The sequence below is a fragment of the Danio rerio genome, chromosome 15 (genome assembly GCF_052040795.2).
Source record: "Danio rerio strain M-AB ecotype USA chromosome 15, GRCz13ab, whole genome shotgun sequence".
NCBI classification, from domain to species: Eukaryota; Metazoa; Chordata; class Actinopteri; order Cypriniformes; family Danionidae; genus Danio; species Danio rerio.
This window is the reverse complement of record NC_141035.1, coordinates 29,017,607-29,041,512: the sequence shown is the minus strand read 5'-3', so window position 1 is coordinate 29,041,512 and position 23,906 is coordinate 29,017,607. Positions and strand designations below refer to the sequence as shown.

At 35.1% G+C, this 23,906-nt stretch overlaps 1 protein-coding gene and 3 long non-coding RNA genes across 9 annotated transcripts in view; 1 reads left to right on the top strand and 3 right to left on the bottom strand.

The window, feature by feature from the left end:
- Positions 1 to 23,906, bottom strand: part of rtn4rl1b (reticulon 4 receptor-like 1b) — a 298,377-nt gene that overhangs the window by 65,243 nt on the left and 209,228 nt on the right.
- LOC147833685 (uncharacterized) overlaps positions 1 to 23,906 on the top strand; it is a 291,750-nt gene that overhangs the window by 158,896 nt on the left and 108,948 nt on the right. For 4 of the 6 annotated variants that reach the window (XR_015509535.1, XR_015509537.1, XR_015509536.1 and 1 more), the window contains exons 3-4: positions 2,126 to 2,255; positions 6,700 to 6,922. This is a non-coding gene — a long non-coding RNA (uncharacterized LOC147833685). The remainder of the gene's footprint in view (positions 1 to 2,125; positions 2,256 to 6,699; positions 6,923 to 23,906) is intronic. The other 2 variants (XR_015509539.1, XR_015509540.1) reach the window with 1 other exon arrangement.
- LOC147840656 (uncharacterized) lies at positions 11,892 to 14,977 on the bottom strand. Its single transcript, XR_015509558.1, has 3 exons — positions 13,849 to 14,977; positions 13,124 to 13,764; positions 11,892 to 12,641 (listed from the first exon to the last, which is right to left on the bottom strand). It is a non-coding gene; the product is annotated as an uncharacterized LOC147840656 (long non-coding RNA).
- Positions 15,655 to 23,868, bottom strand: LOC147833686 (uncharacterized). Its single transcript, XR_015509555.1, has 3 exons — positions 21,610 to 23,868; positions 18,452 to 21,546; positions 15,655 to 17,014 (listed from the first exon to the last, which is right to left on the bottom strand). It is a non-coding gene; the product is annotated as an uncharacterized LOC147833686 (long non-coding RNA).

The following is a 23,906-nucleotide window of genomic DNA, read 5'->3' as shown; positions in this document are numbered from 1 at the left end:
ACTATCATTTTAAACAAACTGCATAGTTGCAATTTAAACAATTAAATTCTTGTCTAAAAAACCTAAAAAATTCATTATGTTGTCGAACAGCTGCAATATTTGTCAAACTGTTGTAAGTTCATTCCTCTGCTTGTCATTCATGTGGGCGGAGTAATACACAAGGGTGAAGAGGCTGTACGAGTGCTGATATGGCAGAATATCTCACGGCTATCATATATATATATATATATATATATATATATATATATATATATATATACACACATCTTGTATCCTTATTGTAGTTTTAGATTATTCTGAAAGTAAAATCAAACTTTAGTATTAACAATACTGTTATTTTGTTTGTAACAAAGGCTCATTGGGAAAATCTGCCCAGAGCTACATTTTTAAGAACAGAGAATTACGTGCCCTGGGGTACATAAGGCTGCATTTAGTGTGTAAAACAAACTCTTTAGGGTCGTATTGCTGACTGCTTACCTCCGCATAGACAGGCTTTTTGGCATGACTGGTTTGCTTGGCAGCTAAAACTACAAGCAGCCATAGTCCTGGCTACATATTTCTCGGTTCTCAAAAGTGTAGCCCTAGGAACATATCTCCAATAAGCCTGGGTTGCTGTGTTTATGCCCTTGCAAGAACAATTGTTTTATATAGTAATGTATTAAGTGACAGGTAATATTTTATAAGAATTTAATCTTAAATCAACATCTCTTGTGCCTTTCACATGGTGAAAAGTGTGTATTAGGAGGGATATTTAAGTCTCACACTTGCTAGCATCTTTCGTCATGTAAGCTGTGTGTTCAGTAAGCTATAACAATTATTTTACTCAAAAAATATTTATTTTCTTGTGAGTGAAGTAGCCTTGGAACTAAGTTGGATACAGTGCATCCAGCCAGTTGTTCAAATATAATAAAGTCCTTCAGTTTGATAAAAAGCCCCCTCCAGTCAGGCTTTATTATGCGATAACAATCAAATAAATCTACATTTTCTCGTACTTATCCACATGTACGTGATAACTTTGCATGGTTGTCAAGCCACCTACTGTAACAGATTTGTTTATCTGCTATTGCTGTTGTGTGCGATGGGGAAAAAAAAGTCTGTAATAGACATGTAGCACATTAACCTTGTTTGTGCTGTAAATGACATTTAGCATAGTGACATTTTTCTCGCTTCCTCGCATGCTTTATTAAACATTCACTATGAAAACATGAGATATTTGCAAAGTATCTTGTCTACTTGACATAGCAGTTTTTTTTTTATTTGCACAGTGAAAACAACGGTTTGGCATTTACACCATTTACAGACGACAAGTGGATCTCAGGTGCCACTGCATTGATAATTTAGAAATTAAGATTATTCATGAATCAAGATTTTGCACCCCTATGTACATTGCATGCAGTTTTTAATAATAATAATTAATGTAAAAATTCCTTACATTTATATAGCTCTTTTCTGGGCACTCAAAAGGCTTTACACAATGGGGGGAATCTCCTTATCTACCACCAGTTTGCAGCATCCATCTGGATGATGCGACGGCAGCCATTTTCCGCCAGATCGCACACCACACACCAGCTGATTGGTGGAGAGGATACAGAGTGATGATATGGCAATTATGCTATGGTTAGCAGACCATGATGGACAGAGGCCAGTGGGCAGATTTGGCAAGGATGCCGGGGTTAAACCCCTACTTGTTTTTTTTTGGAAGGACATCCTGGGAGTTTTAACAACCACAGAGAGTCGGGACCTTGGTTTAATGTCTCAAACGAAAGACAGATGAGTTTTTGTTTTCATGAATCCACCAGAGGCCGCTGTGTACTTTTTTTTCAGATTTCAAATTTCGTCATTCGCACCTGCTGTTCTCGCGTAAATCCATCAGAGGCCGCTGTTGACTGACTGACTGACTGACCGACCAATTTCCTGTTCCCTAAACCCAGCCAATAGTATTTTAAAAGGCATCGATTGACCAGAGCCACTTACTTCCCTAAACCCAACCTTAGTGCTTTTAAAAGCAATCCAGAAAAAGAAAAGCCCTCGCCTGACTTTTACCACGTTTTCAGGTTTTACCACATTCTCATAGTGGTATTTACTTATTTATTTAAATTTTTGGCTTCTGTTTTTGTCTTACCAGCTTTCTGGAACCGTTCTTCACCGAACACGAACTCTGTCGTCGCGAACTCTGCTCTGCATCTTAAGTTCGCCGACGTACGTGTCAAGCTACCGGACAAACTGCTAACAGCAGAAAAGCCGTCCACATATAGGTAAGCAATCCGCTGGTTAGCGAGAAAAGGAACAGCGTCATACCACCCTGTAGCGTTCATTTTAAAGATGAAATGCAGCCATATGTACAGTAGCTATGGCTACTTAATTCTGGATCTCCAGAAATGTATATAGAGATACGTTTTCAGAATGAGCATATGGCAATCATAGGTCTGTCTTTTCTGAAAAAACAAAACCCAGATTTAATCCAGTTTTTGTTTATGAAAATATATAAATGACATTGCATTGTATTTGCTGTTTGTTTAAACCACTTATTTGAAATGAGCTAAAACAACACATCTCTTGAGGTTTTTTTTTTTTTTTGGAACAACTTAATTTTTTTATGTTGAATCCACTTAAATTATTAATGTTGTCTAAACAAAAAGTGACTGTGGAGCCACCCAGCATTTTTCACAGTGTACTTACATCAACAGAATGCCTACACAGTTAAACCCAACAATCAATTTTATCAAATAAAATGAGTGTAGTTAACTCAAAATTTACTGAAAGTTAGTTCTACTCATTTGAAAAGAGCTTTGAACTCAATGTTGAAGGTAATGAGTTAATTAAATACCTTATTGCACCAACTTAAATGAATTAAGTTTACAGTACTCAAACAGATTAGTTTTTTCAAATGGTATGTAGCAATTGGTTTCCTTAAACAATTTGAGTTGCCTTAACTTATTGGGTTTACAGTGTGCAGTTGGTTTAAGTTCTCCTAATTTATTGGGGTTTACTTTGCTCAAATTGCTTCATTTACTCAAAAGGATTAAGTTCACGCTACTCATTAGGATTAGTTTTTGAACTTGAATGGTTTGTTACAATCGGTTTCCTCAAATTGTTTGAGTTACCTTAACTTATCGGGCTTTACAGTGTATAAATGTAAAAAGGGATCTGTCAAATTAATTAGGTCCAACCAAACCATTTTAGTCCTCACTAACCATTTAGCACAAAAGGATTGGCGTCGCTTTTAACTGTGCCCACAACTGCTTGTGACGATGCCTAAAAACAAATCCCAACAGAGGTCAGAGACAGTTTAGTCTTCTGGATCGATGGTGGCCGCTCATTCAGGGGTTTATTCCACCTTTTGTATGTCATTGCTCTGTATTCCCTGTGCTGATGGTTAAGGGAGCCAGCCGGCTGTCATCTTGATTAATGGAACAATAAAATTTACAGCCAGTGTTTACTTTATTCTCCTCATGCGAGCCTGTTTTCGAAGTACTCCCTTATTTTAAGCGCTACAGTAATTCTGCTGTCCTGTTCTATTGTTGTGTTGATATGGGAGAAGTAGTGATTTGTACAAGCTATTTCCCTTTTCCCTCGACCGTATGCTGGAGATGTCTAGACTGAGCCCTGCCACGGTGGGAAGGGATTGTGATGTGCAAAGCTCAGATGGCACTGCTATGAACCATGCGCTGCTTCTCTGTACTGTCACAGCCCTGATGGTGGAGAGCCGAGGAGTACAAATGTGGTTTGGGGATTGAAATGCTGCATCTAATTCGCTCTTCACTTAAATTCCACACCCATCTTCCACAGGCTTTGCAGGATTGCCCATGAATAGATTTCTGGCGCTCATAAATAGTTAATTCTATTTGATATTTTTCTCACGTGGGATAGAATGAAGCTAGGTGTATTGGGGAAAAATGTGCCTCTACCAACATACTATATATCCAATTTGCTGTAGGTTTCAGGCGAAACTAACACTAGTGGCAATGCATCTGAACACTTTTATTACTTTTGACATAAATTATGGTTCTGCGCGAGATATCAGACTTGCTTATGAGCTGCCTCAGCGTTCTAATAGAGCTTGTCAATGCCATAGCGTTTGCGATGGCCAATTAAATGAAAGTTTGTGGGATCTGCTGTTCAAATAGGCTAGGCTGCTGAAAGTGAATTCCAGGATGACACTTCTGTTGGTCATCAAGTGCAAGACTAGAAAGAAATGGCTGTTTATGATACAAAATTATCTCTAATTTTGACTTTTTAATTGAGGCTATATGTTTGAACAATACTGATGTAGCCAAACACAGAACCGTTTTTTCCTTATGTTTTAAAAGTTTCACATTTACACCAAAACTTTTGCATGTCCAAAAATGTTGTATTAGACATGCCAGGCCAGTATTTGGCGCTGTCAGCTTTTTAATAAACATACCTGTAGGAAAGTGACGACATGATGATGTCAGCCGAGTGCTGTGTGTATGTAGAATTTGCTGCGTGTGTCTTTGTTGTTGGTTTTGATGTGAAGTAAATCCGTAAATCCATACTTTGCTAATGAAGCATTAGTAAACAATTGAGCAACAACAACAGCACTACCATTACGCCATTGTTCTGTGTTTGTTTTTGCTTGCCTTTAATCTTATAGCATGTATTTGAACATACACAACAATAGTGGCCTTTTCAATAATTTTCACTCTGAAACATGTTTTCAGATTTACAGTGTGTGTGTTTTCTGCAGCACTATCTCACAGCAGTTTGTGACTTTTTGATGTAGCAGCTAATTCATTTGAAATCGTACAATCTCATTCACACTATTTAGCATGATTTGCATATGCCACCATGATGATGTCTCCTTTTAGTTTATTTTTGTTTGGCAGAACTTGTATGACGTAAAATAGTTACATTTCCTTACGAGATCAGGCTGGTTTTCAGTCTTAAAAAAACTCATTATTGTGTAAATGAACAGGCAAACATGAATTTTTTTTTTTTGTTTTTGTCTGAAAATGTTGTGTAAATGGTCCCTGAATATATAATTGATTGACTTAACATTTATTTTACTTAAGTAAAATAGTTTTGCTAAAATATTTTAGTATACTTTGACAAAAGACAACTCATTAACAACAAAATTATTTGTTTTAATTATAATTAATTAAAATTTTTTCCCCAATTTCTGTTTATTGAAGGGCAGATTTTTTCAACACCTTTCTAAACATAATAGTTTTAATAACTCATTTATAATAACTCATTTATTTTATCTTTGCCATGAAGACAGTAAATAATATTTGACTAGATATTTTTAAGACACTTCTATACAGCTTAAAGTGACATTAACTGGGTTAATTAGGTTGACTAGGCAGGTTAGGGTAATTAGGCAAGTTGTTGTATAACGATTGTTTGTTCTGTAGACTATCGAAAACAAATATAGCTTAAATGGGCTAATAATTTTGACCTTAAAATGGTTTTAATAAAATTAAAAACTGCTTTTATTCAAGCCGAAATCAAATGAATAAGACTTTCTCCAGAAAAAAAATATATTATCAGACGTACTGTGAACATTTCCTTGCTTTGTTAAACATTATTTGGGAAATATTTAAAAATAAAATAATGTAATAAAACATTGGTCAAACAGTCACATGTATTTGTATCTGAGAAACCTGAATATGATATTTAGCACCACTCAATGGATATTTCCCTACAAATAGGTAAGAAATAACATACATATCGTATAGCAAAAAGGTTTCCAGAGGTATCATTTTATAGCATTGGGTTGAAATTTGACATTGCAAAGCACTTTTTGAAATATATTAAAATGATTCCACAAGGTGATTAAAAACTGCTGAGAATGTGAATTGTGCCAAATGAAAAGTAAAAAGCCTTGCTTGAAAGCAATTAGAACTGATTACATTAGCGTAAGTGAACTGAACTGTTCCCTTCATTTATTCAACACAGTTAGTTTTAGTGAACTCAATGACCTAAATCAGTATATAAATTAAATTAAGTTACAGTAACATTTTTTTTTCTCGAAGCAAATATTGAGAGTAAGGGCTGGCACATAATTCAATTTACATAATTAACTTGACTAGGAAGTGTAAAATGTAAAAATGTATCTTTGTGCCTCTATTAAGTATACATTTAACCGCAGGTCTTTTATTATATCATTATATGATCTATTTAAGGATCACATTGCAGCCCTATAATACTAATTAAATTCTATTAATAATTTTAAATATTCTGACAACCAGGTTTTGCACTTTCTTTATGTAAAATGTAACTGTTTAGTATAACGACATATTATTTTATATACTTTAATGAGTACATATCAGAATGAATGTGTTAAATTTTACATAAATACATGTTAAACTGAAATGTGATTTTCACCCTTTTTTTCTGACTTTATTTTTTACATAAAATTAATTGAAGAGACCTTTTACTTGCATTTAATATGCATATAAAATCTCTTTTGTAAACTGAATTAAAAAATAGCATGTCTCGTCTTTGACCCATATATAAAAAAATGATGTGCACCCTTCATCAATTAGCTCCTTCCGGCAGAATATATTCATTCAAAGGTGCAAGTGTGAATCCGTTTCTCCCTTTTTCTTTTCATCTCCCTCAGTCTAGTGGCACAGCAGAGTCTATTAATCCTATAACCTATGACTTGCTCACTTTCTCCTGTCTATCAGATGTGTCCATCATTATACCATGTCTTTCACTTTCATCTCTCTCCAGGCCCCTTTTATCTGTCCCAGGATCCCCAGTGTGAGGGCCGCCTAGGTTAGGAAAAGCTATTGGCAGTGTTCTGGCTCATTTCCCCCTCATCGAGGATAGCTTTTGAAAGGGAGTTGGTCTCGTTCATTGCTACTCCTGGTAAAGTGTGAATGGAAGGAAGACTTATGGAATCCGGAGTGGTAGCTGATTTTTATGGAAACATTTGGAGCACATGTCAGCAAAGGTGAGTAGAGTAGCCAAAATATTCATTATTCAAGTAAAACTACTGATAAGTTCAACCCAGGTTCGTAGTCGAAAACATAGTCCTGTGGACATTTCTGGAGACTGCGAAATACGTTTTTGGAGGTGCGTATTTTTGCAGTTTTTGCAAAACCGTGAGAGGCCACTGTGTGCGCTTTTTCGCATCTCAAATATCTCTCTTGAGTGCTGTTTGCATCCGCGCTGTTCTTGCATGAACCCACCAGAGGCCGCTGTTGAATGACTGAATGAATGACTGGGCAACCGGCCAATCGACCGACCCACCCTCCTCCTTCCCTAAACCCAACCAATTTTACCGATTGACCCGCCCCCACCCGCTTTTTCCCTAAACCCATCCAACGATTTACTAAAGCCTTGCAGAAAAAGAAAAGTCCTCGTCTGATTTTTACCACGTTTTCGGATTTTATAACATTCTCACCCTATTGTTCTCTCGTTCATTTTATTTTTTGGATTCTGTTTTTGTCTTACCTAATGTGTGGAACCGCTCTTCCATGGACTTAAACCTGGTCGTCGTTGTTGTCATTGTGGTCAACTCCTCTCTGCGTCTGAAGTCCATCGATGTACACGACAATAACTGGACAAACTATTTGTGGGGGCTAAGCCCTCCTCACGGAGGTAAGCGGTCATCCGGTAAGCGCCAAAAGGAACGGCGTCATAACGCCCCATAGCGTTCGCTTATGAAAAGTGGAATGCAGCCATACGGACCTCCAGCTACATAGTTCGCGGAATCCAGAAACGTCTGCGGGACTACGTTTTCAGAATGAGCCTGTGTTGGATAAGCTCCAATTCTTACTATTAGCAGGGGTTTATTACAATTGAGATGTTGGTTGTTTATGAGTATATTGCTCCCTTGCTATAACATTTTTCACTTTTCGCGGCCTCGCAGTTATGCAGATTTCTTTTATGTAATTTGACATGCTTTTTTTCTACAACGCATTGTGTTCTACGTCCTGATTTTGCGCATTGTATTCTGCATCCTGATTGGCTGTGGACCATTGTCAATCAATCTAATCAATGCTGTGTCTCCTGTACAGTACAGAATGCGTTCAGCTTGCCAAACTTACATAAATCTTTGATTGCGAGCAGTGTGACTGAAGTGTTGTACTGTATGTTTGCAAGTTTTCTCCCCACAATGTTGACTAAACGTACTATAACATCAAAGGCACCTGCGGTAGCTCCCAAAAGGTAGGGAGATGCTAACCATTGCACAAAAAGTGAACTTCTGAATATGCTAAAGGAAGTTAGAAGTTATACGGCTGTAGGGCGCCATTACGGAATAAATAAATGAAGATCAAATGGTTTTGATCTTTGGTTTCGTTTTATCATGCTGGACTTATTTTCCTGTGATTGTGGATATTGCCAATTGTGGGTTGTTTTTAGAACACAACTCCTGCTAATAAAGAGGGACCACTGTACAGGATACTGTAACACGTATCCTGCATAACACGTATCCTGCATCCTGCATTGTATTCTACATCCCTAATGCTACACAATACCTAAACTCAAAGATTACTTTAATTACTATTAGGAAGCAGCAAAATCTGAGTTTGAGGCAAAAGTCATAACAGTTTGTTAAAGGAACACACACAGTTTTACTATTTTGGAATTCATTAAAGCAGATGTCGAACCTGGCACAATAAGTAAAACTCAAATTAGCTTGGTGTTCATACTGTAGTAGCATAGTAATAACCATAGAGCTCACCAAGCATGACACAATATAATTTTTTTTCTCCTCCAGAGTTAATGGGAAGCTAGACAAATACTTGGGGATGCCATGAATGCTGTTTACAGGCATTGCATATTATCATATAACACCTTTTATAGTTAATTTTTTGAAGCATTTGTAAAATTGAAGATGATCAATTTGCAATTTGACAACTGTTTGCATCAAACCTCAGCGGTCTATGACTCTATTGTACTACTACATCTGAAATTATGAAAATACCACATATAATAACAAACTCACTTCATAACTTCAGTTGAGTGTTTGAAAGAAGTTATTCTTTGAGATGAGATGATTCTGTGATTGTGTGTTTGTTAGTTATGTTGAGTCACAAAAAGCAGTTAAATCCTCTGTTTGATTTCCTTGGTCTCTTCTTTGTGACATATTTGGAGTTTATGCACGAGAGCGCACCTTGGATTTTATCTGAGATTTACCAATGATCACAAAGTTGTGCTTTCCTGACAAGATGTGCATGACAATCTCAGCTTTTGCAAAATTTTTCACAGTGGGTTGCAAAAAGTGCCTTATAAACTCTCCACTGTCTTTTAAACTCCTCCATGACTACAAGTTGCAAATCTCACCAACAGTTTGCACAGCACTGCTTTACATCTAACACACATACTGTCCTTCAGAACTAACCAGCATAAAGACACATATCCAATTCTGGATGCAACCACAGCAAAAGGTTACAAGTCATTTGAACACATCATATAAATAAATTATTTAATAGAAAAGGTTTAGACTAAGCCAAGATTAAGACAAGTTAAAGAGCCCCTATGATAAAAGGTCATATTTTGATTTTGGGGGTCTCCAAGAATAGGCTGATATGATTGCAAGGTCAAAAAAAATGTCATTGTCTATATGTATTATTATTTACCTAATTATCTGAACAACTCTCAAATGATTTGTTCAGCGATTCATTTGTTCCCAAACCCCTCCTTAGCTTGATGCTAATCTGCGCTGATTGGCTTAATGATCCAGTATTTTGCAATAAAAAAATGCCCTGCATAGCTAATCAACTTTGTTGAAATAGCGTTTTCAACGTGGTTTTACACGCGATATGAGAATATAAAGAGTTAACCAGATACAGTACAAGCCGCATGGAGCAATTACAAGTAACAAAACACAATTAAATACATATTTTGCAAGCTTGAGAAAACAAGGAGGCGACCATTTTAATCACACTTACACTTGTGAATTGGAGGAAGGAACTGATCCATCAACTGTGTACTGATAAAGTTCGTTTCCAGCTCCCATTCATCAATAGTCGCTTCTGATCCTTCCTTTAACAAATAGCTGACAAATCCACCATTGCAGGATGGATCATTGCATTAATCTCCAGAATGTTCACCTAATAATGTTCGCTCATCTTCAGTGATGATCAGTCCCACACACCCGCACTGCTAGTGTTTTAAGGAAAGGAGCGTTTACGTTTTACCGTATGTGACACTTTATATTTGGTATTGTTTTGTGTCGACGGTGATATGAAGAATTGATGTGAAGATCCGGACAAACAACAAAAACTCATTAAAAACTTAATATTTTTTTAAATTATTAAAAACTCAATATTTGATCAGAAACTTTTTAAACAAGGCGCACTTTCAGATATAAACATCAGCTGGATGTTTTTATTTACTTAGATCTGTTACACACTGCATGGAAGGTAATTTTCAAAAACCCATAATAGGGGCTATAATAAGTCATTTTTATAAATTTGCCTTAGCACTGAGATATTTTAAGATATGTCAATTTATTTCAGTTAAAACAGCTCAGATGTACATTTTAGACTTGGACTGGGGGTATAAGCATTTTTAATAAAACTTTCACAAGTAAATGTAACAAAGTAAATGTAATTTTAATTCTGCCCACCCCTGCAGGCCAGTAAGATCTGACTTACCCTGGCCGGGCTTCCATTACAGGGCCTGATCCAATCTGTGGCGGCAGAGGAGCACTGTATCCCCCCTACAGACACACTCCATCGATTGCTGTGTCAGGGGCCATATTATACCTTCCCCTCGTTGAACTTGCATCGATGGGCCTTTCTCTTGTGTAGTTAGCCTACAGGATGACATTTATGCAGTAGCTGGCTGGGCGCATGCTGACAGGCCTGTTAATGGCTACTTTACAGATGGCATTTACTCCGCCAGCCCATTATCATCAGTACAACACAGCTTGATCACATAAGGGCATAAAAGGAGCCGCTGCCATTGTTTTTGGCCGGCGAACTGCTTGCCTGTGGATATTTATGCTCTGATAACCGTCCATTTGTTAAAAGCAAAGGCTTTAATACAGCTGTCTTTTTGTCCATCAGGTTAACTGCGGTGAATTATGTGACAGAGCTCTTAAAAAGCTGAAATGGATGCTGAAATAATAATCGAGGGCAGAGACGCAGCTGTTGTGTCCAAAACATGAATATCAGCTAATATTGTCCAAATTAAATCAGCCGGGCAGACGCAGTATAATGCCGCAGCCAATTTTCAGTATTTGAGTATAAAAATTTGACATCCCGACATAATATAATGTGTGTCATAAGCCAGAAATGATGCCTATGATTACACAAGACATTTAAAACACATTGGCACACATTGCGTTTAAAAAGAAAAACACTTATATGTCATAAACCCGCCTCTGATTACAAACCTATTGAAGCTGCTTTAACATTGTTTTATTACAAATAAACCAGCCGAAAATTATTTTTTTTTACAGTAGTTAAACCATAATAACTAGAAATTAGCCTTGATTTTACATTAACATCAGTCTAATCATGGTATTTGTAGTGAATTGATTCATTTTCTGTTGGAGCTCCAACTATGTAGAAATACACATACTGTACACTATAGTCTGTACTCATCATGTGAAACTAATAACATAACACTTTTATTTAGATTGTTTTGATACTTTCTGACCATTTACACTATTGTGTTTTTAAATGAAAACTGAAACCTTTGTGCTTTTGCAATATAAAGTTAGACAAGAATGTGGGGGTGCTAAGAATATCATCTATATTGATGTTAAAACCTACTTCAAATTATGGTTATTTAATAAAAGTAGCTACACTTGTTAAACAAAAGTTTATTTTTATTATATTATATTATATTATATTATATATTATTTATATATATATATATATATATATATATATATATATATATATATATATATATATATATATATATATATATATATATATATATATATTTATTTATTTATTGGCTAAAGGCATTTTCCTAAAATACACACACTTAATGTACAGTAAGTGAAAAAAAAAATTGCATGCAAAGGTGAAATAAGCTAAATTTCCAAGCTTTACTTTTATTTTCACCAGCATTTATATAATAATAGTCCACAAGATAAGACATTTTGACAACTATCTGAGTTTTTGACAGTTCAAACAGAAGGAAAAAAGATCACGTGCTTTGTGAGGAAACAAAGATTATGCTGGTATTACGTGACTCACCCTAGTTGTTTGTTCTAAGTTGTCTTTTAATTTCCGAAGCAAATTAAAAATAACATGTTTGGCAAACAATATGGTCAGACGATGTGTTTCTCTGACATTACAAATCAATACATGTTAAAAAAAATCATCTACATTCTACCTAACTCTCTCTCCTCTTGACAACAACTGCAGCTGTTTCAAGCACAACATTTAAGACATGCTTTTTAAGATGTTAAATAATTAAAGCCCTTTAATTTGAGGAGCACAAACATTAGTAAACCGTGTATTATGATTCATTTAAATACTCCCCTCCTGTAAAATTTGCATCTGAAACACCTATGAATGCATAATCAAAGTGTCCAGCCATACCTTTTTAGTGCTATTCTTTTCTGCACATGTTTAGTAAATAGAGACAGTGTTGTTTTAATGCCAAAAAAGGACAATTAGTATTGGAGCAAGCTGAAGTACATCTGGTCCATAGTGTTTCTTTATAAACTGAGATTAACAGGCCTGGCATGCATATTACTGTTGTGATTCGGGATAGATACAAACAACTGAAGGTAAGATCCAAATGCAGGTTTATTCGAAGGTCAGGCAAGCAATGGTCAAAACAGGTATGAACAGGTATGTGAGGGCAAATCCAGAGTCGTAATCGAGGTACAGGCAAAAGGTCGAAAGGCTGGCGGCTAAACAGGATAACGAGGATACTAAGCTAGATTCAAACACGGAGAAACAAGACAGGAAGGAACGCGTAGAAATGTCACCAAACAGTAAACAAGACTCGGCCATGTGAATGAGTGTGTGTGCAGCTTAAATACTGTGTGTAATCAGTCTCTGTAACAGGTTTCAGCTGGTGATGTAATCAGGAAGATGAGTGACCAGGCGTGCGTGATTGGAAGAAGTGCATGTATGGAAATGTAGTCCTGGGGAATGCGGAAGTGAGGTTCATGAAGAAAGAGGAAACCAGCGATCTCCAGTGAATGATCGCTGGTTATCGTAACAATTACGCATGTTTAATCATTGTCATAGTTCATGAAAATAGGTTGTTTTGACAGTGTTGTTGCTTGTACATGAAATATCTTACAAATGCAGTCATCGTCCAGTAGAAACACAATATTTTTCAGATTTAGTTTCATGCTGCATGACAGAATAAAAAGACTCACATGTCAAACAATGACACTTGCATTCCAAAATCTTATGGCAGATGTTGTTTTGATGTTTTTAATGTATTTTAAAATAATGTATTTTTAATTGATTAAAATCTGATCTTGCCCCTTCACTATATTCTGTGTAATTTATTGCATAAGCCAACAAAAGCCATGAAGGTAGCTTATTAAAAGCAATAGAAAGTTGTCGTGTATGCCTACTATATCCCAAATGTTCTGAAGCCATTCTATAGATTAAACTGCGTTTAATAATTTACAATTTAAACTGTGTGTCACATTTGTTTATGACAACACAAAAAACTTTCTCCAAGACTATTTGTTGCTATTAGTTTAAAAATCAGTGGAGAAATGTATTTAGTTTTGCATTAAATGGGTTTACTTTGACCTCCAACAAGGAGTTCATTGCTGTTTTTGAATCATGTTGCCCTGTGTCTGTTAGATCAGCAGATCGCATTTGCAACACTGGAGTGGGGTTATATTACCTGCTCTTCACACACAAACTAGGTCTACCTGGAATTATAAATTACAAAAGGCGCAATAATACATTGGATAGATCCTCAATGCACTGATTTCTTCCCTTTGTGGTACTACGTTTTAAGAGTGTCCGCAGATACAGGAGGGCTGCACTCTGTGTCTCAGCAATGCATCATTTACTGTAAAGATTATGTCTTAAGCATTTGATTTTTCCTCAGTGCTGATGTGCTTTCATTTTCTCCATCTCACTCATAGCAAGATTTGACGAGGGTGTGTTTAAAAGTAAAACTGGCCTTAATATTAAAAAAGGAAACATAAGCTGGACCACAACAGATTATATCAATGTCGGGATGAATGCTCAAATAATGTAGCCTAGTTTACAGAAAGTATCATGTTTTTAGTTAGATTGTGTTGTCTGTCATATACAGTAGACCTATAGGTCTGTTATTTTTACTAAAGAAGATATATTATTTGAGTTTATCACCAGAACTACAGAAATTTTATTATGTTTAAAAAATATATATATAAAAAAAACTGCACAGTTTCAGGATCAGATCTGTATGGGCCGATACTCTGAAGTTTGGTATCGGAATCGGATCGGTTTCAAAAAAATAGTATTGGTGCATCCCTAGTAAAAACCAATTACTGAATATATTGTTCATTTTCTCAACAGCAAACCTGAATTGTTTGCTTGTCGTTCAGTTTGAAGTACAAAACACAATAATATCATAAGAAGAGACTTTTCATTTTACTCTAGGCATGAAACTGTTAATGCATTTCAGGTTCTGAGTGACTCAAAACGATGGCAAAGAGCATTTCCAATCAATTTTTTCTAGTATTGAATAAAACATAATCATAATTATAATAACATTTCTCTCGCCTGGCCTCTTAGATGAACGTTTTACTTGAGCATCTCACAGTATGCAATTTTGGCTTAAAGTAGGTGTCTTTGAAGGCAGCATAATTTTGCAACCTGCTGTTTGGAACATCCATCCTGTCAGGTATTCATCTGTGATGCCTTAAATTGGTGACTAGTTTAGTATATTGCTCGGTTTTGGAACAAAGTTAAAAAGCACATTCTTTTAAATGATTATAAAGCATAAAATCCCCTCTTATTTCAAGTTAATATTCCAAACGAGCTGGAATAGAAGCTTTCAGCAGCTGTTATGTTGTACATGTTGATCCCACTGTGAAGATTACATACACATGCTAACAAAACCCTACGAGGCTAAACACACAGCTGTCACACAAAATGTCGTGAAAAATCTTTTCTTTACTGAGATCGACATTTTAAAGCTGCTCACTGCAGGATGCACTTTCTATTGAAAATAGATGGTTGAGGCTTTATTGAAAGCAATGGTACTTTGTGTAAGCTTGGAACAAAACAATTAAAGTCTCTGTGGAAAGGTTTTGTAAATGTAACTCACAATGCAGAAAGTCTGTAGCAAACTCTTTCTGTGTGCATAATTCATGAGGAGTGGTTAGTAGCGGAAAACATGTAACTTAATTACATATTTAAAATAAAAAATTATTATAAGTTATACCTTATTACGCTTATATCAAAATTAGATAATAAATATATTTGACTTCCAATACTCTACACAAAAAACAACATCTGCTATTTGTTCAAACTTCGTAATTAAAATGAGCTGAAACAACGTAATTCTTGGTTAAAACCTAATTGTTTTATCTCCAATCCACTTAAATTTGTTAAAACTACTAAAATAATAAGTTTACTTAATTTGTTCATGTTATCTCAACACAAACCAATTGTGTGGAACCCAGCCTTTTTTACAGTTTATAATGGTTCATATGCATGATCAGTATGGATACGCATGAAAATATTCTGTCCACAGACTGAAACTACACTGAAAAAAATGATTCAAAGAAGATTTTTTGGATTTACAAATTTTTTGTTAGGGTAAGCGGTTGTAAATAATTTATTTGGGCTGAATTTAAACAAACAAATTAAGTTGAACATTACTAAATTTAATTTGTTTGTTTAAATTCAACTCATATAAATTGTTTCAAACAGTTTGGCAGAGATGATTTTTTCCCCCAGCCGTTCAGTACAACATACAGTATGTATTTAAAGGACCTTTTTGTTGTAACAATGGTGTTTGTCTCTACATTTAGATTGACAGTAAAGTAAAATTACACTTATAGTGTCTATTTTAATACATTTAATTGAAATTACAGTACTGTAAGTGTGATCTTTCACCATCCAATTAAAGGTGTAGAGACAAACTTGTCACCTTAAAAAAAAAAAAAAAAAAAGATTTGTCTTTTGAGAATCCCATCAAATGTTACTGTTGGTCAGACTTTAATCAGTCCTCAAAATGCAAAAAACTTTGTTTGATTAGCAAATGAGATGAAATTTAATTAAACACTTTAGTTATACACTAAAAATATCCATTAACAGTTTCTATATTTTGTATTTCACATTCAGTTTATTAAAGGTTATGCATTACATTTAGACATTGATCTCTGCTGTGTCTACATCTATTGCAATTTGACTTTGCATTTCCTTTTTTCAGTAGTTTTTTAAATCAGATTTTAGTAGTTTAAATCAATATATTTTATATTAAATAATATATACAGTGCCTATAGAAAATCACCATACTGTAATGTTTTTGTAGCCTTCTTATAACCTTTGTCTTTCTACAACTTTATCTCGAAGGTTTTTTGAAAGCAGGGTGTAATGTGAGGAAAGGTATAGATTTTCACAGACTATGATGGTTTTCTATAGACCCTGTAGAGTATATACACACACACAGAGAAATCATTCGATAAAATGACAGAAAAATACTGGCAGTTTATTGGCAGGTTTTTGTACTATAGTTTACAACAATCAAGACAATATATCATTATCAGTTTTCCAGAAAGTTACTTTTGAAAGAGATGGATTACAATACTGAGTTACTCCCCAAAAAAGTAACTAGTTGTTACTTTACTCAGTAACTAGCAACAAGTAACTAGTTGTTACTTTTTTTAGTAAGTAATGGGTTATGTTACTTTTGATTTACTTTTGCGATACTTTTTATTACCTGGCTGAGGCTTGATCTCTTTCAGAACTATTTTTTTTTTTTTTTTTAAAGAGGAGCTCTGCAATAAACAATGCACTAACCTACACCTACCTTTAATAAAACATGTATATGTATATATATATATATATATATATATATATATATATATATATATATATATATATATATATTTTTTTTTTTTTTTTTTAGGATAATGTTATCTGAGAACTTTCTGACACCAAAGCTATACATTCAAAAGAAGGTAATGATTCACACTCAATTGCTTCGTACTGTTTTTATTTTTCCTTTTTCTTACATTTTACGGGTGATAACAGACAAACAGACGTTTCGGCACAAAGCCTTCCTCAGTGTGTGACAGAATTCTCTAACTCCACCCTTTTATTCCATAGTCAATCACAATGTGCAATTAGTTAAACTGTCACTCTCATTTCATTATCCATTAATCACACAATAACTTATAATCTTCACAACAATGACAATAAACAATCTTCCCATTTCCGACCTCACTCTACAGAGATAAAGTGTATCAACTATTATCATTAATCAGGTGTACATCAATACAATAAAATTCTAACAGTTGACATTAAAAGTTTTCTACATTTGACAATTACCCAAAGATTAAAAATCACAAGTCTTACGTTCACCTTTACACCTCTGGTTATATGGGTAGAGGTGAAGGTAAGACTTGTGATTTTTAATCTTTGGTTAATTGTCAAATGTAGAAAACTTTTAATGTCAACTGTTAGAATTTTAAAAGATTAACGCACTAAACACCAAACTTTTAGAAGATTAACGCACCAAACCAAAGAAGTAACTAAAAAAACCGCAAGCGCGCAGGACAAACTTCAGTAACTCTGCACCAGAGCTATACATGCCATACAGATTATTGAAAGTTTAAAGCAATGTGTTTGCTACTTTTGTACTATTTGTCTTAAGTATAATCAATGTCCATTAAGACAATCCCTTTTTCTTTTCTTTGATGCATTCGAAATAATGAAAATGTTCTCTTATATTCTCTTATATTCTCGACTATGTTTCATTGTGACTACTTTAATTTTAATTCAGCAATTCATTTTTTAAAAAAGCTAATTAATTAAGGCAAGGCAAGTTAATTTATATAGCACATTTCATACACCATGGCAATTCAAAGTGCTTTACATAAACAAGAATAAAAAAGACAAGTATAAGAAAATAATAAAACAAATAATAAAAATTATTAAAAACAGATAAAAATGTGTTAAAAAGGGTTATAAAAGAATAAAAAAAGACATAATAGTGTGATCTGTCGGATGTACAGTGCTCATTCATTAAAGGCACAGCTAAGCAGATGTGTTTTCAGTCTTGATTTGAATGTATCTAATGCCGGAGCACATTTGATCCAAAACCAAAAAGTAACTCATGTTGCATTTAAAAAAAAAAGTAACTCAAACATTATTACTTTACTTGTTACTTCGAAAAGTAATATCATTACATAACTCGCATTACTTGTAATGCGTTACCACTAACACTGATAATTTTTTTCTAACTTTTCAACATCAAAATAGTCGTTGGAGGAAAAATCAAGCTGCCATAACTCAATATGCTATGATGTTTTGTCAGTATGCATTTAATAAACTGACAGTGTATTTGGTCATTAAAAAAAGTTGACCCCTTTGATATTCAATGTATAATTCCCATTCTGATCAATAACAATAGTTCTATTCACAAGTTTTCATAACCCTTGCAGATTTTTTTTATTTATAATTTCAACAAGAGGTATCATAGAAATGTATTATTGTTGTGTTTAGTATTGTTCTGCATAAGCTATTACACATAACAGATGTTTACATACACTCATTAATAATTGCAATGTACCAGAATCATCCATTTCAAAAAGCTCATTATGTTGCTCTTTATCACAGAGAGCCTGTATGCTTTCCTTATTTAAACATCTTTGAGAACTGATGGTAAAAAAAAGAGTAATATGCAGAAAAAAAAACATAAAAAGTCCAATGTTCTTGTGGATGTCTTCTTCAGAAACCCCATTAGAAAACTTATTAGCATTCCCAGGTATTTAGATAAAGTATGTAAGAAATTGTATGTAGTCTTGGTTCTAAAGTGGTTTGATTAGCTTTTATAACAGCGGTATACTGAATGTGCCCCACTGATGTTTTAAGAGAGCTGATGTTGGGTTAAGCTGATATTTACACAGGAGTCCTCCGGCTCTGATGTGTCCTCACAACCGTCTGGCATTTTAGCGTTGACAATTAGGCATAAAGTCTCAGCATGCTGCACTGTAAACAAATGCCGCATAATGTCAAAAAAACAGTGAACGCGTGATAGCTCACCTTGCTTCCGCTGTTGGGAGATTAGCTGGCAGACAGTAACAGAGTTCACATTCAAAAGTAGACAAATGAGGCGGCATTGCATTACACGGAGATGTAATGGTGTCATCTCAGGTCAATGTGTTTCCTCAATGCTGGAGGTCAGGTGTTATGTACATGCCAAACAGATATTGATTTAACCTCATCAAGCGGGTTAATTTAAAATCCATTTGTAAGCAGCATAACAAAGCATGTTTGCTGCAAAAATAACAAATCGTTTTCTCAATTAGTGCTTTGTCTCGCTTTTCTGTAATTATATTTAAACGTCATTTAAACAAGATACATTTGTCAAGCTAACTAATTCATTCTTCACTTTACATTGCAAATTGTTTTTTCCCCTTGTTTGCTAGCTGAAATCATTATTGGTAGATTCATGCATTAAAAGTCAAATACTTTTAAGAAATGTTTATGTGTATGTCATTTTATGTTATTTTGTATTTTTAATTGATCTTGTCTTAAGTGTATTTGGTAACGCTGCTTTTGCGATTACTGGTTACATTACATGTAATGAATGGAATAATAACCAGTGTTGGGAAATGTTACTTTTGAAAGTGATGCCTTACAATATCGAGTTATTCCCAAAAAAAGTAACTAGTTGCATAACTTAGTTACTTTTTATAGTAATAGTTACTTTTGCATGACTTTTTATTACCTTTATATCTCGAAACACATCAAACACATCAAAAAATTATATTTTAGTAGGATAATGTTATCTGAGAGTGTCTTGACCGCAGTGCTACACATGCTGTATATGCAGGTTATTGAAAGTTTAAAGCAACTTTTGTACAATTAAGTAAAATTATTGTCCATTGAGACAGTCCACTTTTCTTTTTCTTCGATGTGTTTAAACTAATAAACACATTTTCTCATTGACTGCATGATTCATTGTGACTACTTTAATTTTAATTCAGCCATTTTTATAAGCTAATTAATTAAACCAAAAACTAAGTCACACTAATCATTTTTTATAATGCGTTACTTGCAACTTAGAAAAGTAATAATATTATGTAACTCACGTTACTTTTAATGAGCTACCCCCACCACTGATCATAACAGTACATTGTTTAATTCCATGCAACTAATTCTAAACCAAACCTCAATCCTAAACCTAACTCTAGAGTAGTGCATGATGTTACACAATATATTGCAGTACTTAAATGTAATAAGAGAGACACCAAATGGAAATGATAATTTGAGAAACACCTTTGTTTCTGCTTTAAGAGTAGAAATTTGCTTCCCCGTTAATAATGTACTTGCAGATTGCAGATGGTAAAATCACACAAATGACTTAACGTTTAAGTTTTCATTTATCATATAAATGGCATTTACTTTTTGATAATGCTTCAAATTCTGTCATAACTAGAAATATTTACTCTGAAAAAATGATTTCTGCTAAATTGTTGCAAACAATTTAAATGAGTGGAATTCATTTATTCATTTTGCTTAGGCTTAGACCCTTTATTATTCAGCGGTCACCACAGTGGAATGAACCAATTCATCTATAGTGTATGTTTTTGGACTGATGAAAACAACATTTAGTTTTCCTTTTCTGTCACGAAGTACAGCGAAAAGCAGCTCATACAGTCACATATGCTATACATTTTTAGGAAGAGTGTAAATATTGCAGTTATGACAGTTAAATGTGTTCTGGTTAAGAAAAAGCCTGACAAACAATCACTTGATCACGTTAAAATAACAGTTAATATGCATGTATTTTTACACATTTATTCACACGTTTGCATTGCTGGGAGCAGGAAAGAGACATGCTGCACTGGTAAGCAGTATCCTCATAATATCGTTTAATTAAAATAAATGATCAACAAATTAGTCTGTCTTAACAGTCTTTACAAGTAAAGGGATTATCTACACACAATATGAAATCCCAATTAGAAAAACACTACAAACTATAAAATACTATTCATGAAAACAGCTAAATAACAGACAAATCCAAAAGCCCAACACAAGCGAGCTGCGCTTCAGACCAGATCAGCTCGATGACGTATAATGCCTCCGACAGCACCTGTAGTCCCATTTAGCAACTTGATAGCAACTGTCTTTTTTAAGAAGCGTAACTGATTTAAAAAATCAGGAGTGTGCTATAACTGATGTGTTTTATATCGTAGAACAAAACATGAAAGTATCTTGAGTTTGTGTCAGCCACGAACCTTATTTAAGCGATTTTACTGAAATTTCATTCAAAAAACCTATTGACTTTGGGACGAGGGAACCGGAACTGCTAAAATGCTAACTCGCTTCCGGGTTTTCACATACAAATTGACGTCATAGTTCCTCCACTCTATTAACCTTACATGCTTAGTTAACCATCAAGTTGAAACATTGAGGAGGACGCAGGAAAGAAATACCACTTATTAAATAAAAACTTAACTTAATACCTTTAAAATTTAAAGGGCACCTAGGTTACCCCTTTTTTCAGATTTAATACAAGTCTTTTGCGTCTCTAGAATGTGTATATAAAGTTTCAGATCAAAATACCCATCAGATTTTTCATTATACCTTTTACAAGATGCTGTTTTATACTGATTTCCAGCAGAGGGTGGTTTTGTCGTACTGCGCCTTTAAGACGAGTCTTTCCCGCCCACTATTTCTACATGCCTCCTCCCTCAGCTGCGTCAGACAACAGACAGACTTAAAGGAAGAAGGTCTCACGTAGCGTTTGTGAGATACTACAGTAAGAACTAACCTTTACTAATCAGTATTGTGAAGTTGCATTGATGAGTCACACACAATATCGTTACAAAGTTAACACGCGCGCCCGCGCACACACACACACCGCAGATGACACACACACACAGGCAGGCAGGCAGGCAGACAGACAGAGCGCGCTTAGCTTAGTCAAGGCTAACCTCAAGTACTGTGTGGATATCTGTTATGCTAATGTACAAAATAAACCTGATTTAACTTCCACAAACCTGGATTGAAGCGTCTTCTTTTATAATTGTTCTGACACGCGGCTGTGCTGATGAAGTAAAGCTGAAGTAAAACGCTGTAATTAATTACACACAAACTCTGTTTTAAAACACTTTTAACATGTAAAACTCACTCTTAATCACATTTGATGATGATTGCTGATCCTAGAGAACAGAACAGACCTTTTTTTCCCGGTTGCTTTGCGTATGTCTGTCTGGTCTTGTTGACATATACACGCGACTACCGGAACATGTTAATGCGCGCAGCTGTCAATCAATTCGGTGGGCGGGGGGATCGCACATCTACGTAATGGTGCGATCGATTTGAAAACAGCTCCAATTGGCCGACCCTTTTTTTTGTAGTTAAATTGAAAAAAAAGGGCAGGGTGTGTTCATATCACCCCAGTATGACGGTCTATACACTATACCAACACACAGATCTGTCCAAACAGCTTGAAAAGTAGATTTTTTTACCATAGGTGTGCCCTTTAAAGGAACTTAAGAGATCTTAAGCAAAAAAAAAAAATAAAAAAGACTCCTAGCCTTTAAGGTGTTTTATGAAATATCTTAAACTGACCAGTAGCTATGTTTTTTTTATTCCCTTATATTTATTTATTATAATGATGGAACGTACAACCTTAGTTGGCTAACGATGGTTGTCGAAAATGCCCCCCTGGGTGGGTTGTTTGATTTGAGGGTGTTCACTCACACTAGCCCGACAATGGAAAAGCGGTTGTTCCTTGCACCATCTGGTGGATATTGCATAAAGCACTTAATTTTATTTATTTATTTTTTAATGAAAAGGCGGCCTTTGCTTCTGCAGCACATCGCATGACTGCACATGACAATTGTAGAACTACGCGTAAAGAAATGTGCATTCTTTGTGACCACATCTGTATACAACCTAACTAAGGCTTTAAGTAGAATACTGGTATCTTGCAAAATAACTGTTAAATAGTATGTGCTGTTATCAAAGACAAAAGAATATTAGAAATTAGTCATTAAAACTATTGTTTAAAAAATCTTTCTATTAAACAGCACCACAGGAAGGCTCAATTTGCCTTCAGCTGTTTGCAGTTCACTATTAGCATCAAGCTGCTTTGACAGTACCGCTACATTGCCAATAAGATCTCTCGATGGAAAACAGATCACACTAATCCGAGAAGACATTCTCACTCAGAGCTGCCTGGGAGACTGGAAATGGAGGTGCAGGGAGGAGAGACGGTAAAGTAAAGAAGAGGCTAATCATTCTGTGGAAGGAGGGATCGATACTAAGGGGAAAAGTGGGTTAGTGCCAGTACCCCTGAGACGGGACGTGTTGACCATAGTTAACACTGAAGCATAGTGGCAGCCATCTGGAAAGGGATGTTTGTGACAGGGATGGGGCCAAATGGGCGGTGGGGAATAGTAAAAGAATTCATGTTTGTGGAGAGAGCGAAAAAGAGCGAGAGAGAGAGAGAAATGATCTATGCCGAGGCAAACACGAGGAATGGAATATGAATTATGAATCTTGGACTATTGGCTTGCATTCTGCAGCTCCACCTCGGTCTGTCGGACACACACTGCAGCTCTCAGCTCGGCCCTCTTTAATCTCGGCCCTGGAGGTCATTCCTCCCTCTATCTAGACTGGCAAGTATAATGAACGGGGATGAGAGGAAGAGCAGAGTATGGGTTACCAATGAAGAGAGTTCTAAATGAAAGCAGGTGCCTGTTTAACACCTTCTGCCAGGCTACAGATTTGCTATATTGGATTTTTTTTTTACCATGTAAGCTCCGAGGTTAGAAGTCAGAAATAATTTTTGTTCACCTCGAG